General features: G+C 39.4%; 1 pseudogene; it reads right to left on the reverse strand.

Moving 5' to 3' along the window:
• Positions 1 to 16667: 16667 nt before the first annotated feature.
• On the reverse strand, positions 16668 to 17619 carry LOC126072085 (olfactory receptor 7D2-like; annotated as a pseudogene).
• Positions 17620 to 18986: the final 1367 nt, after the last annotated feature.

Consider the following 18986-nt stretch of genomic DNA (forward strand, 5'->3'; position numbering starts at 1 on the left):
GAGTTCTCCTTAATTCATTCTATGAGGTCAGCATGACCTGGTACAAAAACAAGAAAAAATATCACAAGAAAAGAAAATTACAGAGCAAAAATCCTTGACAAAATATTAGCAAGCTTACTTTAAAAGCATATTAAAAGGATAATGCACCATTATCAAATAGGGTTTATCACAGAAATGCAAGGATGGTTCAACATTAGAAAATCAATGTAATATACGACATCAGTAGAACAAAGGAAAAGAACCACATGATCATCTTAACAATGCAGAAGAGGGTTTTGACAAAAGCCAACACCTTTTCATAATAAAAACTCTCAACAAGATATGAATATACAGAGAATCCCTTAACTTGTTAGAGGGTATTTATGAAAAGCCCACAGATAACATCCTTGTGGTGTGATTGATTACTTTTGTATGTGGCCTTTCTAGCCATGGTCTTATAACTCTCACCCAGGTGTCTGTATGTTAGGGTAATTGTGGCCTACCAAAGGGATTGGTCAGCTTTGCCTTAAAAGAGAGCCAATTCCAAAGCAGAGAGGAGTCCACCACCACCACCACCAAGTTAGGAGAGACTCAGCAGCAGATACCAGACAGCAGGAGATGATGAGGTGGGCTTCCTGGTCCACAGAGAAAGCTGAATGCCTTTGGGCAGGGGCTGAGGGCCAGGGAGTGGTGAGCCTCTGAGCACAGCTAGGGAGAGGGTATCCTGATGGAAGAGCTGTATCCTGAGCCTGAACTATAACTGTTACTTCCCTAATAAACCCCATAATTGTAAGTATGGTCTGTGAGTTCTGCGTGGTCATGGCAATGAATTTTTTAATCCAGTAGAGAGTGCTTTGGGAGAGACAGTTGATGACAGAATTGATAAGAGATGGCAGAGAGAGGAGGTGTATCTGACCTCCACCTCATTGGAATCAGCCTTGCCCTTTGATCTTGGTTCTCCTTCCCCCATGTGGGGTTGGAGAAGGTCAGACACCTCTCCCAAGCTGTTTTTACAATCATAATGAATGGAGAAAGGCTGAGAGCTTCTCCCTTAAGATCATGAACAAGACAAGGGACACCTACCCTCACCACTGCTATTCAGTATTGTACTGGAAGTTCTAGACAGAGCAATTAGGCAAGAAAAAGATATAAAAGGCATCCAAATTGGGATGAAAGAAGTAAAATTACCTTTCTGCAGATGACATGATCCTAAATATAGAAGACCCCAAAGAATCCACAAGAAAGCTATTAGAACTAATGAATTCAGCAAAGTGGCAGAATACAAGTCAAAACACAAAAAAGGAGGGTTTTTATACGTCAGAAACAAACTATCTGTAAAAGAAATTAAGGAAACAATTTCACTTGCAATACCACCTAAAATAATAAAATACCTAGGAATAAGTTTAACAAGAGAGTTGAAAGACTTGTACACTGAGAAGTATAATGACATTACTAAAAGAAGTTAAAGATTCTCTAAATAAATGGAAGGGCATTCTGTGTTCATGGATTGGAAGACTTACATTGTCAAGATGTCAATACTACCCAAAGCAACCTATAGATTCAATAAAATATCCATCAAAATTCCAACAGTCTGCTTTGCCGAAATGGAAAAACCAATTCTCAGATTTATATTGAACCATAATTCATTGCCAAACTCATTGCTGTTGCATCGATTTTGACTGATAGCTGCCGTACACTGCCTGGTCCTGCGCCATCCTTACAATTGTTGTTATGCTTGAGCTCATTGTTGCAGCCGCTGTGTCAATCCACCTCATTGAGGGTCTTCCTCTTCTCATTGACCCTGTACTCTGCCAAGCATGATGTCCTTCTCCAGGGACTCATCCCTCCTGACAACATGTCCAAAGTATGTAAGAAGCAGTCTCGCCATCCTTGCCTCTAAGGAGCATTCTGGCAGCACTTCTTCCAAGACAGATCTGTTAATTCTTTTGGCAGTCCATGGTATATTCAATATTCTTCGCCAACACCACAATTCAAAGGCATCAACTCTCTCCGGTCTTCCTTATTCATTGTCCAGCTTTGACATGCATATGAGGTGATTGAAAATACCATGGCTTGGGTCAGGCGCACCTTAGTCTTCAGGGTGACATCTTTGCTCTTCAACACTTTGAAGAGGTCCTTTACAGCAGATTTACCCAATGCAATGCATCTTTTGATTTCTTGACTGCTCCTTCCATGGCTGTTGATTGTGGATCCAAGTAAAATGAAATCCTTGACAACTTCTATCTTTTCTCCGTTTATCATGATGTTGCTCATTGGTCCAGCGGTGAGGATTTTTGTTTTCTTTATGTTGAGGTGCAATCCATCCTGAAGGCTGTGGTCTTTGATCTTCATTAGTAAGTGCTTCAAGTCCTGTTCACTTTCAGCAAGCAAGGTTGTGTCATCTACATAATGCAGATTGTCAATGAGTCTTCCTCCAATTCTGATGCCCCATTCTTCTTCATATAGTCCAGCTTCTCATATTATTTGTTCACCATAAAGATTAAATAGGTATGGTGAAAGAATACAACCCTGATGCACACCTTACCTGACTTTAAACCAATCAGTATCCCCTTGCTCTGTCCAAACAACTGCCTTTTGATCTATTTAAATGTTCCTCATGAGCACAATTAAGTGTTCTGGAATTCCCATTCTTCGCAGTATTATCCATAGTTTATTATGATCCACACAGTCGAATGCCTTTGCATAGTCAATAAAATACAGGTAAACATCCTTCTGGTATTCTCTGCTTTCAGCCAGGATCCATCTGACATCAGCAATGATATCCCTGGTTCCACGTCCTCTTCTGAAACCGTCCTGAATTTCTGGCAGTTCCCTGTTGATATACTGCTGCAGCCCTTTTTGAATGATCTTCAGCAAAATTTTGCTTGTGTGTGATATAATGATATTGTTCCATAATTTCCACACGTGGTTGGATCACCTTTCTTGGGAAGAGGTATAAATATGGATATCTTCCAGTCAGTTGGTCAGGAAGCTGTCTTCCATATTTCTTGGCATAGACAAGTGAGCACCTCCAGCGCTGCATCTGCTTGTTGAAACATCTCAATTGATATTCCATCAATTCCTGGAAACTTCTTTCTTGCCAATGCCTTCAGAGCAGCTTGGACTTCTTCCTTCAGTACCATGGGTTCCTGATCATATGCCACCTCTTGAAATGGTTGAATATCAACTAATTCTTTTTGGTATAATGACTCTGTGTATTCCTTCCATCTTCTTTTGATGCTTCCTGCGTCGTTTAATATTTTCCCCATGGAATCCTTCACTATTGCAACTCGAGGCTTGAATTTTTTCTTCAGTTCTTTCAGCTTGAGAAACACCAAGTGTGTTCTTTCCTTTGGTTTCCCATCTCCACCTCTTTGCACATGTCATTATAATGCTTTACTTTGTCTTCTCGAGAGGCCCTTTGAAATCTTCTGTTCAGTTCTTTTACTTCATCAATTCTTCCTTTGCTTTAGCTGCTCGATGCTCAAGAGCAAGTTTCAGAGTCTCCTCTGACATCCGTCTTGGTCTTTTCTTACTTTCCTGTCTTTTCGATGACCTCTTGCTTTCTTCATGGATGATGTCCTTGATGTCATTCCACAACTCTTATGGTCTTCTGTCACTAGTGTTCAAAGCGTCAAATCTATTCTTGAGATGGTCTCTAAATTCAGTTGGGATATACTCAAGGTTCTATTTTGGCTCTCGTGGACTTGGTCTGATTTTCTTCAGTTTCAGCTTGAACTTTCATATAAGGAATTGAGGGTCTGTTCCACAGTTGGCCCCTGGCCTTGTCTTGACTGATGATATTGAGCTTTTCCATCATCTCTTTCCACAGATGTAGTCAGTTTGATTTCTGTGTGTTCCGTATGGTGAGGTCCAAAAAAAAAAAAAAAATTAAAATGTATATAGTCGCCGTTTATGTTGGTGAAAGAAGGTATTTGCAATGAAGAAGTTGTTGGTCTTGCAAAATTCTATCATTCGATCTCCAGCATTGTTTCTATCACCAAGGCCATATTTTCCGACTACTGATCCTTCTTTGTTTCCAACTTTCGCATTCCAATCGCCAGTAGTTATCAATGCGTTTGATTGCATGTTCGATCAATTTTAGATTGCAGCATCTGGTAAAACTCTTCTATTTCTTCATCTTTGGCCCTAGTGGTTGGTGCATAAATTTGAATAATAGTCATATTAACTGGTCTTCTTCATAGGCGAATGTATATTATCCTATTGCTGACAGCGTTGTACTTCAGGATAGATCTTGAAACGTTCTTTTTGACGATGAATGCAACACCATTCCTCTTGGAGTTGTCATTCCCAGCATAGTAGACTATATGATTGTACAATTCAAAAAGGCCAATACCAGTCCATTTCAGCTCACTAATGCCTAGGATATCGATGTTTATGTGTTCCACTTCATTTTTGACGATTTCCAATTTTCCTAGATTCATACTTCGTACATTCCAGGTTCCAATTATTAATGGATGTTTGCAGCTGTTTCTTCTCATTTTGAGTCATGCCACATCAGCAAATGAAGGTCTCGAAAGCTTGACTCCATCTACATCATCAAGGTCGACACAGCTCTTCCCCAGTCATCTTCTGAGTGCCTTCCAATGTGGGGGGCTCATCTTCCAGCAGTATATCAGACAATGTTCTGCTGCTATTCATAAGGTTTTCACTGGCTAATGCTTTTCAGAAGTAGACTGCTGGGTCCTTCTTCCTAGTCTGTCTTAGTCTGGAAGCTCAGCTGAAACCTGTCCTCCATGGGTGACTCTGCTGGTATCTGAATACTGGTGGCATAGCTTCCAGCATCACAGCAACACACAAGTCCCCACAATATGACAAACTGACAGAGTTTAATTGTCCCATAAAATTCCTAAGGGGTGGCTGGTGGATTCAAACTGCTGACCATGGTTAGCAGCCAAGCTCTTAACCACTGTGCTACCAGGGCCCTGATTACAATACTATAAAGGATCACAAATAGCCAAAGCAATCTTGAAAAAAAAAAGTAGGAGGGCTCACATTACCTGATCTCAAAATATAATATAAAACTACATTAATCAGAACAGTCTATAGTGTACAGTGATAGACATATAATTAATGGAATAGAATTGAGAATCCAGAGATAAGCAGGCATATCTATGGTCAATTAATCTTTGGCAAGGATGTTAAATCAATTAAATGGGGAAAGAACTGTCTCTTTAATAAATGGCTCTGGGACAACTGGATTTCCGCATACAAAAGAATGAAGCTGGACCCATACCTCATACCATATATGAAAATTAACTCCAAATGTATCAAGGACCTAAATGTGAAGAGAGCTAAAACCAAAAAATTCTTAGAAGAAAACTTAGGGACAATACTTCAGGACCTACTTTTTAACCATGGATTCTTAGATATAACTTTGAAAGCACAAGCAACTAAACACAAAATAGATAAATGTATCTCATCAAAATTAAAAACTTCTGTACATCAAAGGATTTTATTAACAAAGTAAAGAGAGAACTACAGACTAGGAGAAAATTTTTGATACCATATATTTGATGTCTTCAGCTGGGTTCTCTAGACAAGCAAAACCAGTAAAGCATACAAATATATAGAGAGAGACATTTGGAACAAGGAAATGGCTCATGCGGTTGTAGAGCCTGGAATGTCCCAAGTATATGGGTCAGGCTGGAGGCTTCTCCTGATTCATGTAGCCATATGGACTGGTGAGCTAAAATCAGCAGGTTAGAGAACAAGGCTGTTGCTCACTGGCTTCAAAGATTGATGAATCCCAAGACTGGCAAGCAAGTTGCCAGGTAAGCTGCTAACTCAAGTCCCAAGAACCAGAGGATGAACACAAACCAGCTGCAGGATCCAGAGTGAGAAAAAGCCCAGGAGCCTTGCCAGAACGTCCACTTATATTTGATACAGGCCACTTGCTCAAGGAAATTCCCTTTCAACTGATTGGCTACTTACAGCAGATCCCATCATGGGGGTGATCACATTATATCAAATCTCACAACACATATGACTGCCAAACCACTGAGAATCATGGCTCAGCCAAGTTGACACACAATCCCAATCATCATGTTGGATAAATGTTTAACATCTAGAATGTATGAAGAACTCCTACAATTTAACAAGAAAAAGGCAAACAATCCAGTCAAAAAATGGACAAAGGACTTGAGCAGACATTTCATCAAAGAGGACATACAAATGGCCAACAAGCACATGAAAAGATGCTCAACTTCATTAGCCATTAAAAAAAACAATCATCATTGAGTCGATCTCAATTCATAGGGGCACTATAGGACAGAGTAGAACTGCACCATAGGCTTTCCAAGGCCATAAATCTTTACAAAAGGAGACTGCCACATCTTTCTCTTGAGGAGGGCTGGGGGTTTGATCTGCCGATCTTTTGGTTAGCAGCCAAGTGCTTTAACCACTGCACCACCAGGACTTATGTTAGCATTAAATGCAAATCAAAACCACAGGACATACCACTCCATCCTCACAAGAATGGCTAAGATAAAAAAAAAGAAAAATGTTGACAAGGATGTGGATAAATTGTAACCCTCATCCATTGCAGGTGGGAAGGCAAAATGGTTCAGCCACTATGGAAAAGAATTTGGTGATTCCTCAAAAATATAAGCATAGAACTACCATATGACCCGGCAATTCCAGTCTAGGTATATACTTGAAAGAAGCAATGAAGACACATGTACACCAGGGTTCACTGCAGCACTATTCACGATAGCCAAAATGTGGAAACAACCTAAATGACAACCAATGGATGAATGGATAACAAGATGTGTTATATACATACAATGAAATACTACTCAGCCATAAAGAGATATGAAATTCTGATACATTCTACAACATGGGTGAAACTTGAAAACATTGTGCTAAGTGAAATAAGTCAATCACAAAAGGACAAATATCGTACGACCTCACTTATATGAAATGCCTAGAATAAACAAATGCATAGAGAGCAAAGGTTGTTAGTGGTTATCGTGGTGGAAGGAAAGAGGATGGGGGAATTGTTATATAGGAAGCATTGAGTTTTTGTTTATGGTGATGGAAAATTTTGTAAAAATTAATGGTTATGGTTGCCCAACATGATTGATATCATTGGCGTCACTGAATTGTACATGTAAAAAATCCTGAACTGCCAAGTGTCGCATTCTGTATTTTCAGAACAATAAAAAAAAAAACAGATATTTTTGGTGTTGTTAATTGCTATCAAGTCTGTTTCAACTCATAGCCACCCTATGTACAATAGAACAAAACACTGCCTGGTCCTGTGCCATCCTCAACAACAATTGTTGTTTAGCTTGAGCCCATTGTTGCAGCCCCTGTGTCAGTCCAGGTAAGACATTATTCCCCACTTTATGAAGCAAATATGGAATAAAAAATATTCTTAACCCTTTAAGAAAAAAATCAGTCTAACTAAAGAACACAAAGCAGCTGTAAAATGTATTCTATTTTATCAAAATGCAGTACACTAAGTTCCTTTGAATGGACCACTTACATACACCCTGTAAGAGCTATGTAATAAAAGCCAGCCTCCATTGTTTTGGATGTTTGACCACTGACAGCTCTTAAACCTCAACCTCCTTTCTGCCTTCTGCCTCGTATCTAGGCAAGCTGATAAGACAGCCCAGGTACTTCTGCTTTTAGTGCTGGCAATAGATGCAAATTGGGCAAGCCTCTGCCAGTGTCCTAGAACCCTTAGTCCAGAGCCACCTCCTAACCACAAAAAATCCCAAGACAGCCACTTGCCTTCCTATTCCAAGCTGTATTCAGCCCAGCTTGGGGGGCCAGCCCTGCTTTCCCTAGACAGTATCGTTACATGAGTAATAAGCCTTGTCATACACCCTTGGTGTGTGTGCGGCCTCATAAGCCACGACATTTGAACCAAAATATTTTTTTGAGGGGAGAGGTCCATCCTGACACTAAAGAGTGGTCACAACAAGTTAGAATCTCAGAAACAGCATTCTACATTAAAGTTAATGTTCTTAATCAGATAGCATTTGTATATGACAGTTATCTTCATGAGCCTTTCCATCCATCCCTGGTAACCACTAATAAAAATTAGATCTCTATGCCTATGAATAGCTGGTATTTGACAAAGGCCCAAGGTCTGTTAAATGGGGAAAAGACAGTCTCTTTAAAAAATGGTGCTGGATATTCAACTGCAAAAAAATGAAACAAGGCCCATACCTCACACCATGTACAAAAACTAACTCAAAGTGGATGAAATCTAAACATAAAATCTAAAATGAAAAAGATAATGGAAGAAAAAATAGAGATAATGTAGGAGCCCTAATACATGGCATAAATGGTATACAAACCATAACTAAAAATACACAAACACCAGAAGAGAAACTAGATAACTGGGGGCTCCTAAAAATCACTTATGCTCATCAAAATACTTCCCCAAAGGGTAAAAAGAGAAGTTACAGATTGGGAAAAAAAAAACTTTTGCCATGACATTATACGATCAGGGCCTAATCTCTAAAATCTGCAAGATACTGCAACACCTCAACAACAAAAAGATAAATAACCCAATTTAAAAAATGGGCAAATTATATGAGCAGACACTTCACCAAAGAAGACATTCAGGTAGCTAACAGATACAGGAGGAAAGGCTCACGATCATTAGCCATTAAAGAAATGCAAATCAAAATTACAATAAGATACCATCTCACCCTAACAAAGCTGGCACTAATCCAAGAAGCACAAAATAATAAGTGTTAGAGGGGTTGTGGAGAGACCAGAACACTTACGCACTTCTGGTGGGAATGTAAAATGGTACAGTCACTTTGGAAATCGATCTGGCACTTCCTTAAAAAGCTAGAAATAAGAGTAACATATGATCCAGCAATCCCACTCCTTGAAATATATCCTAGAGAAATAAGAGCCCTCACACGAACACATTCAGGTTCACTGCAGCATTGTTCACAATAGCAAAAAGATGGGAATAACCTAGGCGCCCATCAACAGACGAATGGATAAACATATTATGGTACATATATACAATGGAATACTACACAACGATAAAGAACAATGGTAATTCCAGGAAGTTTCTCGTGGGTGAATCTGGAAGGTATTATGCTGAGTGAAATTAGTCACAAAAGGACAAATATTGTATGAGACCACTATTATAAGAACTCGAGAAAAGTTTTAAACACAGAAGAAAGCATTCTTTGATGGTTACGAGGGTGGGGTGGGAGGAGGGGGGAATTCACTAACTAGATAGTAGACAAGGATCATCTTCAGTGAAGGACAACACACAATACAGGAGAAGTCAGCACAACTGAACCAAAGCAAAAGCTAAGAAATTTCCTGAACACATCCAAACATTTTGAGGGACAGGGTAGCTGGGGCTGGGGCCTGGGGGCCATAGTTTTGGGGGACATCTAGGTCAATTGGCATAACAAGGTTTATTAAGAAAATGTTCTGCATCCACGTTGGTGAGTGGCATCTGGGGTCTTAAAAGCTTGCCAGTGGCCATCTAAGATGCATCAACTGGTCCCAACCAACTTGAAGCAAAAGAGAATGAACACCAAAGACACAAGGAAAATATTAGCCCAAGAGACAAAAGGGCCACAGATACCAGAGACTCCACCACCCTGAGACCAGAAGAACTAGATGGTGCTTGGCTATCACCAATGACCCTGACAGGGAACACAACAGAGAGTCCCTGAGAGAGTGGGAGAAAAGTGTAGAGCAGAACTCAAATTCATGTAAAAAAGACCAAACTTAATGGCCTGACAGAGATTGGAGGAACTCCAAAACTGTGGTCCCCAGATGCTCTGTTAACCCAGAACTAAAGCCATTCCCAAAGCCCACTCTTCAGACAAAGGTTAGACAGAAGTATAATACAAAAAATAATACTCGTGAGGAGTGTACTTCTGAGTTCAATCAGATGCATGAGACCAAATGGGCGTTTCCTGTCCGGAGGCAGAATGAGAAGGCAGGAAGGGACAGGAACTGGTTGAATGGACTTAGGGAACCCAAAGGTGGAAAAGGGGAATGTGTTGTCCTGTTGTGGGTATTGCAACTAAGGTCACAAAACAATATGTGTATAAATTTTTGTATGAGAAATTAGCTTGAGCTGTAAACTTGCACCTAAAGCACTAAAAAAAAAGAAAACAGAAAAAAAGATGGGCTACTAAGAAGGACAAGCCAAGTACAAACCATATAATGTAGTATTAGAGGGAATATTAATGTAATAAGAAAAATACAAATCAAATACTAGGGAATTCAATAGAGAGTTGTAAGAAGAAAAATCAGAGAAGGCTTCATGGTAGATGGGATTAGAAGTAGGTTAAAAAATGAATAGAAGGCATTCCAAGCAAAAGAAATGGCAGGAACAAAGACCTGAAAGGGGCCAGTCTGGATGGCACGTAGGATAGATATAGGAGAGTTATGGGGAGATAGAAACCTAAAAATAGGTTGATAAATTTGTACTAAATTCATAGGTCATGGAGAATTATTAAATGTTTTGAACATGTGGGTAACAAAATCAGAGCTGTACTTTACAGAGAATAAAAGACCAAGAGTGCATATAGTAAGGATGGAATAGAAGACTAGAAAAGTGGCACAATAGTTCTTCCCTAACAACTTATTAGACTGCAGCAGCTAAGAAAAATCTTCTATAACAAATTATGGATAACATTACGAAGAATGGGAATTCCAGAACACTTAATTGTGCTCATGAGGAACCTTTACATAGATCAAGAGGCAGTAGTCAAACAGAACAAAGGGATACTGATTGGTTTAAAGTCAGGAAAGGTGTGCGTCAGGGTTATATTCTTTCACCATACCTATTCAATCTGTATGCTGAGCAAATAATCCAAGAAGCTGGAGTATATGAAGAAGAACGGGGCATCAGGATTGGAGGAGGAGTCACTAACAACTTGCGTTATGCAGATGACACAACCTTACTTGCTGAAAGTGAAAAGGACTCGAAGCACTTACTAATGAAGATCAAAGGCCAGAGCCTTCAGGATGGATTGCACCTCAACATGAAGAAAACAAAAATCCTCACAACTGGACCAATGAGCAACATCATGACAAACGGAGAAAAGATTGAAGTTGTCAAGGATTCCATTTTACTTGGATCCACGATCAACAGCCATGGAAGCAGCAGTCAAGAAATCAAAAGATGCATTGCATCAGGCAAATCTGCTGAAAAGGACCTCTTTAAAGTGTTGAAAAGCAAAGATGTCACCTTGAAGACTGAGGTGCGCCTGATCCAAGCCATGGTATTTTCAATCACCTCATATGCATGTCAAAGCTGGACAATGAATAAGAAAGACCGAAGAAGAATTCACACCTTCGAATTGTGGTGCTGGTGAAGAATATTGAATATACCACGGACTGCCAAAAGAACGAAAAAATTTGTCTTGGAGGAAGTACAACCAGAATGCTCCTTAGAAGCAAGGTTGGTGAAACTGCATCTTACATACTTTGGACATGTTGTCAGGAGGGATCAGCCCATGGAGAAGGACATCATGCTTGGTAAAGTACAGGGTCAGCAGAAAAGCGGAAGACCCTCAATGAGGTGGATTGACACAGTGGTTGCAATAATGAGCTCAAGCATAACCTTAATAAGTTGCTGTTGTTGTTAGGTGGCGTCAAGTCGTTTCAGACTCATAGCAACCCTATGCACAACAGAACGAAACACTGCACAATGCGGCGCCATCCTTACCAGATAGGCTCGTTCTTTCTTCTGGTAGTCCGTGGTATATTCAATATTCTTCATCAACACAGCGAAATTCAAGGGCATCAATTCTTCTTCGGTCTTCCTTATTCATTGTCCAGCTTTCTCATGCATATGAGTCAATTGAAAATATTATTGCTTGGTTTAGGCACACTTTAGTCCTCAAAGTGATATTTTTGCTTTTAAACACTTTAAACAGGTCTTTTGCACCAGATTTTCCCAATTCAATAAGTCATTTGATTTCCTGGCTGCTGCTTCCATGGGCATTGATTGTGAATCCAAGTAGAATGAATTCCTTGACTACTTCAATCTTTTCTCCATTTATCATGATGTTGCTTACTGGTCCCATCGTGAGGACCTATAGGCAAGTGTATTCTAGATATTCTATATAAGTGGAATAATACAATATTTGTCCTTTTGTGACTGACTTATTATACTCAGTGGGATGTTTTCAAGTTTCATCCGTGTTGTAATTATGTATCAGAAATTCATTTTTCTTTATAGCTGAGTAATATCAAATGTGTTGGTTGTCTTTTAAAATTATTTTCAAGTATAAATCCTAACCTTTGGTCTTTGTGGGACTTCACATTTTGAAAAATATGTTTTTCTTAAATGCACACAATCGTATACTGTCACTGATTCAAAATGATATTCAGTGCAATTCTCCTGTCCATGATTAAGCAATAATTAACTGATAAGGAACACTCGATTTTCCTTTTTCATTTCATTTTCATTTTATGCAGGGTTGTTTGTATTAACCATATGCAATCTCAGGAAAACATCTGGTGTTCGAGGCCACTCTTTCCTTTTTTGTCAGCATTTGGAGAAACTTGGTAAAAGTACTACACTATGCTCCTAATCTTCAACCTTTAAAGCATTTGTTTCTCATTAAATCCAACCCAGTATATTAACAGTTGAGAATTTCAGGACCAGGGAAATCCCAGAGCCAGGCCTAAAACCTACCTTTCTAAGGCCTATTTAACAGCTTTTCATGTTAGTCCTTCCTGGTAAAGGGATTGTAAGGGGATTGTAATTCTCCTAAATTCAGCTCCCTGAAGGCAACTCATGTTATCATTCTCCTTGGAAGGACACAATACGATATAATTAGGGGAAAGAATGAAAAAAGAAAAGTTCAGAGTATATTACCACAAACTCTTAGACAATTTCCTCATCTGTGAAATGGCGATAATAATTGAACCTACTTTATACAGCTGTTGTAGTAAGAAATCAAAAGACATCTGTCTACATATATTAGAATGGAAGTTCCCAATTCTGGTTGATCATTGTAATTATCCATGGTTCTTTTAAAATATATTGATGCATTAGCCACATCCAAGAACCAGTTAAATCAGAATCCCTACGTTTGAGGGTCCTGGTGATCCTAGAGCAAGTGTTGTGAATCGCTGACTTAAAATATTTCCATGTACTTAATAAATGTCCCATTAAGGTTAGCTATTATTATTATCATTAATAACCACCCGACATATTAAACATGTAAACGTTTAATATTTGCTTCATAACTCATATTTCAGAGATATTTAATGTTACAAATAATGCATAAGTTTCCTCCTATTTCTGCATGATCCCATTCTCCTGCACTACCATTTCCCCAAGGGGAACAACAGTCATGAAATTGCTGGGAACACTTACCTGACAATATTAAGATTGGTTTATACAGCCATGAGAGTTTTTTTGAAAATTTACATAAATAGTTTCACACTACACATAAAATACGTCCCCCAAATTGCTGGCATTTACCACAACATGGTATTTTAATTCTCTCTGTGAAGCTCATGAATTTAGTTAAAATCTGGTTTAACTAATACATAGGATTTCCTGAGGGGTGAATATCATTTTATGTTTCAATTTCTTATCACAACACTCCTATATAAATCTTAAGCTTCTCTCCATTCACACGAGTGGAAATTTCTATAAGATACATGAATGAAGGATACTTATTTGAGCTGTAGCTGTCAATGAGTGTTCAATTTTACCATTACTGGTAATTGTCAACATTTGCTTTTCCAATAGAAAAATCAGCTTCATGCTCTTATTGTCAATGTACAGAATCACAAATACCCCTGAAGTTTATCTAGTAATAGTCATCATTCCATGATGGGTCCACATGAAATCATCATCTTTATAGGGAATAAGATTTCCATATCTCGGATTTCTAGTGTGAGTTGTAAAATGAACTACTACTCATAGAAAACCCAGTGATACACAATATTCATGCTGGAAAAATCCCCAGAAACAAGAGGCAGAATTGATGCTTCTGCCTCTGTTTGCTCATCTTGAATCAAAGTAGATGGGAGAACAAAAATCCTTATATATTCTTGTAAAGGGGACATAGCCTGAGATGGGAATCAGGAGAACAAGGTGTGAGTCCCATGTCTTTCATCCCCAGGAAGTTTGACACTTAATAAATATTCGATCATAATTTTCTAAGCAGAGTTTGAATCATTATTGGAGTAGCAGGTTCACTGATGAAATAGGATGCCAAGAAAGATTCAATTACTTTATGTTCAATTATATGGCAGAGAGGTTAAAGCCTAATTATCTCGAGAAACTCAAGCATAAACTAACTGAAATCCTAAAACACATCTCACTTCACACAGTAAGTTTTCTAAGTCAGGATTAGAGGAGTGGTGATTGCTGAAGGCTACTGTGAACATGCTAGACAGTAAATTCTTATTTAAATAACCACGAAGAAAAGCAATGCAAAAATGATGACCCACAAGAGCAATAATTCAGAAAAAATCAATAATCAGGTCATACAGAGGCTAGTAAAGGTTATAATGGAGTGAGTGATGGGGAGAATAGAAAAGACGGGATTAAAGATTTAGTGTCAGACAGATTATTCAAACAGCCCCCTGATGACAAGGGCAGGCTCAGGGTGGCTAGGTGTAGTGATTTTGTAATACTTCTAGAATGATGGTGGCTTTCACCACGGTGAAAGAATGAACAGAGCCAAAAGCTGGTTCTTTGAAATAAGAGTCTTTACAAGAACAGATATATGCACGCCCATGTTTATTGCAGCATTGTTTACAATAGCAAAAAGCTGGAAGCAACCAGGGAGTCCATCAACGGATGAATGGAGAAATAACTAATGGAATATTCACACAATGGAATACTACACATCAATAAAGAACAGTGATGAATCTGTGAAACCTTTCATAACATGGAGGAACTTGGAAGACATTATGCTGAGTGAAATGAGTCAGATGCATAAGGAAAAATATTGTATAAAACCACTATTATAAGATCTTGAGAAATAGTTTAAACTGAGAAGAACACATTCTTTGTGGTTACGAGGCGGGGAGGGAGGGAGGGTGGAGAGGGTTCTTTACTGATTAGACAGTAGATAAGAACTACTTTAGGTGAAGGGAAGGACAACTCTCAATACATGGAAGGTCAGCTCAACTGGACTGGACCAAAAGCAAAGAAGTTTCCGGGATAAACTGAATGCTTCAAAGGCCAGTGGAGCAAGGGCGGGGGTTTGGGGACTATGGCTTAAGGAGACATCTAAGTCAATTGGAAAAATAAATTCTATTAAGAAAACATTCTGCATCCCACTTTGAAGTGTGGTTTCTGGGGTCTTAAATGCTAACAAGCGGCCATCTAAGATGCATCAATTGGTCTCAACCCACCTGGATCAAAGGAGAATGAAAAACACCAAGCTCACAAGATAATTATGAGCCCAAGAGACAGAAAGGGCCACATGAACTAAAGACTTACATCATCCTGAGTCTAGAAGAACTAGATGGTGCCTGGCCACAACTGATGACTGCCCTGACAGGGAGCACAACAGAGAACCCCTGAGGGAGCAGGAGAACAGTGGGATGCAGACCCCAAATTCTCATAAAATGACCAGACTTAATGGTCTGACTGAGACTGGAAGAATCCTGGTGGTCATGCTCCCCAAACCTTCTGTTGGCCCAGGATAGGAACCATTCCCGAAGACAACTCATCAGACATGGAATGGACTGGACAATGAGTTGGAGAGAAATGCTGATGAGGAGTGAGCTACTTGTATCAGGTGGACACTTGAGACTGTGTTAGCATCTCCTGTCTGGAGGGGAGATGGGAGGGTAGAGAGGGTTAGAAGCTGGCAAAACAGTCACAAAAGGAGAGACTGGAAGGAGGGAGCGGGCTGACTCATTAGGGGGAAAGTAAATGGCAGTATGTAGTAAGGTGTATATAAGTTTATATGTGAGAGACTGACTTGATTTGTAAACTTTCCCTTAAAGCACAATAAAAATTATTTTTAAAAAAAGAAACATTAGCCATTGAAAACCCTATGGAGCACAGTTTTCTTCTGACACACATGGGGCTGCCATGAGTTGGAGACGAATTGATAGCAACTGTTAAAATGGGAACAGTAATTGTTCCTATTGGGAAGATTATGTAAGATAATGGATGATAAGCACTAAAGAAGTTATTTTATTACATGTATTTTATCATACTTTACTCAGTAAAAAAAAAAATGAATAAATAAATAACACTGTTGGTGATAACCACACATAAACAACAAAAATCCACAGGTAAACACAGAAATAAATTAAGGTAAACAATGTCAATAGTTTAAGAATCTATGCCAACACTTGAGACAGAAAAAGTATAATAAATGCTTCAAATTTAAGTTTAGAACTCACTAGCATGTAAGCAATATGGCAGAAAGATCACAAAGGAATTAAAAAAGTAAGTTCAGAATTGCTCTTGGCATGATAGCAAAACTCATTGGACATAATTTTTGGACAGAAGATAGGCAGAAATGCCATCAAAGAAGTTACAGATGTTAGTTGTTAAAAAGTATGTAAAAACTGTGAGAGGGCAAAGTCTTATATCCACCAGGATCAGGTAAAAGAATAAGGTGATTTGAGAGATTCAAGAGTTAGGATTTGATCCAACTTCAGAATCAAAAGCGTTTTGCCATTGATACCTACAAATCTTCTTAGTTCTGGGGCCAATGGATCCATCACAGACAAGAGGCCACTCTGCTGAGGAGCTTTCCCAGGGCCCCCTGGACATCCTTGTTCCTCAAGCTGTAGATGAAAGGGTTCAGCATGGGAGTGACCACGGTGTACATCACTGAGGCTATTGAGACATTCTGGGAGGAGTGAGTCACTGCAGGGGTGAAGTAGACCCCAACACTTGTCCCATAAAATAAAGAAACGACTGAGAGGTGAGACCCACAGGTGGAAAATGCTTTTTGCTTTCCCTGAGATGAGGACATCTTCCTGATGGATGAGACAATTTGTGCGTAAGAGAAAAGGATCCCAATGAGGGGAAAAACCCCCAGCACACCAGTCAGAAAATATATCAATGTGCTGTTCAGGAAGGTATCAGAGCAGGCCAACTTGAGAATCTTTGTCAGTTCACAGAAAAAATGTGGGATTTCAAGATCTTTGCAGAAGGTCAGGTGCATCATCAAAGAAATATGGAGGAGGGATATCATGACACCAATGAACCAGGTAGTAAAAACCAGCAGGCCACAGAGGCGGGGGTTCATGATGGCCATGTAGTGCAGAGGTTAACAGATGGCCACAAACCGGTCATAGGCCATCACGGTCAGGAGTAGAGTATCCAGAATAGGAAAAAGCATGGAAAAATAGACGTGAGTGAGGCAGTCCACATAGGCGATGGCTTTCTTCTGTGTGCGGATGTTGTGTGCGGATGTTCACCAGCATCTTAGGGACTACGGTGCTGCTGAAACAAAAGTCAACTAAGGACAGATTGGAGAAGAAGAAGTACATGGGGGTGTGGAGGTGGGGATTAGAGCTGACAGCCAAGATGATGAATAGGTTCCCAAGTATGGTGATCAGGTACATGGTCAGGAAAAGCCCAAATATGAAGGGCTGCAGTTCCAAATCCTCAGAGAGTCCGAGGAGGATGAACTCTAAAACTCCTGTTTGGTTTTCAGTTTCCATGTGGCTGATGTATCTATGAAGGATGAGATAAGAACAGCACCAATTAACAGCAGGCAGGCATTTTCTATATAATATCAAGATTGACCATGCTTTTCACTCAAGTTATTTATGAAGTCAGTCACTTTGTCTAAGAATTGGACTTCCTTTCACTTATAAATTTCATGGAACCCTAGAAAATGGGGTCTCTAATCCCAGCTATCTTTCTTAAGCACCCATTTGATAACAACTCTGTCAGATGGTCATGGGGCTTCAGTAATGGGGCAAGTCAACATCATCTGCCTATTGACAAGTTACACTGAAAAGGACACAATGTCACTTCTGTGAGATTCCTGCACAAAATACATGCCCTCAATCTAAAGATTAAGGAACACCAGAAAAATTCAAATTGAAGGATAGCCTACATAATGTTTGACCTGTATCCTTCAAAATATCAACGTCATAAAAAACAAAGACAGTCTAGGAACTGTTCCAGATGAAAGGAGGCAAAAGAGATATATGTCAACCAAATGTAGTGTACAATCTGGGGTTTTCTTTTGCTAAAAATGCAACTACTGGTATGACTTGAAATATGAATGAGCTCTGTAGATTTGGTAATAGTATTATATCAATGCTGATTTCCACATTTTTATCATAGTACTGTGTAGTTATATAAGATGATGTCATCGTTTTTAGGCAATACTGAAGATTTAGAGGTAAAGGGGCACTGTATCTGAAATGCAACTTACTCTCAAACGGTTCAGAAAAATTACCAGAGAGAGAGAGAAGGAGAACAAGGAGGGAGAGGAAAAGGAGCAGGAGAAGAAGAGGAAATGGAAAAGGAAGAGGCAGGAGAGAAGGGAGGGGGAGGAGGGAGAGGAGAGAGAAAAAGGGGGTAAATGTGGTAAAATGTTGGTATTTGAGGATTATTTGTGCTGTTCATGCAACTTTTCTGTAAATCTGTGATTGTGTCAAAATAAAACATTAAAAAGTGAACTGTCATACAATGCCAAATAGTTCAAGGTAGAAAAATGGAAAAAAAAAAAAAAAAACCCATCGAAGAGATGTTATCAGAAAAGAGTCAGGCTTCAGAGAATATTGTAGCTGAGATAATGTAGTGAGGTGAGGGAACTGGGGTAGTGGTCCTAACCCAGGAAAAAGACATGACTCTGAGTTAGCTTTGCACAGCAAGCTATTTGTCGTGATGAAAGCATTGAAAACCATATGTAAGAGGCGGTCCATCACAGGAGGAGGTCTAACAGAGGCAAGGGGTGCAGGGAGCTACAAGAAGGGAAGAGGGCCTGAAAACCCCTGGGGAAGCAAAGAGAGGGAGGGAAGTTTACATATTTCTTCACAAATGTTCTTTTGTAGCAAGGTGAAGAGTCTCTGGG

The sequence above is a fragment of the Elephas maximus genome, chromosome 3 (genome assembly GCF_024166365.1).
Source record: "Elephas maximus indicus isolate mEleMax1 chromosome 3, mEleMax1 primary haplotype, whole genome shotgun sequence".
Taxonomy (NCBI): domain Eukaryota; kingdom Metazoa; phylum Chordata; class Mammalia; order Proboscidea; family Elephantidae; genus Elephas; species Elephas maximus.